Source organism: Sinocyclocheilus grahami, unplaced genomic scaffold (genome assembly GCF_001515645.1).
Source record: "Sinocyclocheilus grahami isolate Dianchi unplaced genomic scaffold, SAMN03320097.WGS_v1.1 scaffold153.1, whole genome shotgun sequence".
Lineage (NCBI taxonomy): Eukaryota > Metazoa > Chordata > Actinopteri > Cypriniformes > Cyprinidae > Sinocyclocheilus > Sinocyclocheilus grahami.
This window is the reverse complement of record NW_015505332.1, coordinates 1,444,466-1,445,190: the sequence shown is the minus strand read 5'-3', so window position 1 is coordinate 1,445,190 and position 725 is coordinate 1,444,466.

Here is a 725-nt window from a genome sequence, read left to right as displayed (position 1 = left end):
TATCGATATATCGATACTTAGGATCGATATGCCCATCCCTACTCCAGATCACCTGCACCTGCCATCTCCAATCAAGCCACTTTCAAACGCACACTCCTTCCAGTTACTCACGGTCCGATCTACCATTCACATCTCTGAACTAAACCGACTATCTACCTTTCCTTACCTGTGTGTTTTGCTCACCTTAGAGATTCCTGTTCTCCACCGATCCCGCTCCTCGATTATCCTGCAACGAAACAAGGATCCGCTACTTCAAGCTAAGCCATTTGGAAAGAGACTCTCCGAACCATATTCACCTCACGTCTGCTTCTGATACTCCTTTGCTCATCAGTCAATAAATACCACTGTTTTGATCACTCACCTCTGTGTCCCTAGCCCGTGTCATGACAGTACGATTATTACTCGATAATATTGTTTAATTAATGTAAATGATTTTAGCCTACTATAAGATTATGATATGTGCACTGAGTTTGTTTATTTTTACTGCATGAGTGCGCGTTTATTTCAGAACGTGTGCGTCTTCATACTGCAATGATTATGATTCGATGGACGGTGCGTGACGTCAATGCTATGGACAAATACAGAAGGAACGATGTCTTCGAGCACACCTGTGGGCAATGAACAATTCTTGGATACTTTTAAAATGGGGGGAAGGGGAAAGGTTAGCACTCTCAATAAGTCCTACGGTAGTTTTTCCAGAGATTGCCCCTTGGAAGATTGCATGG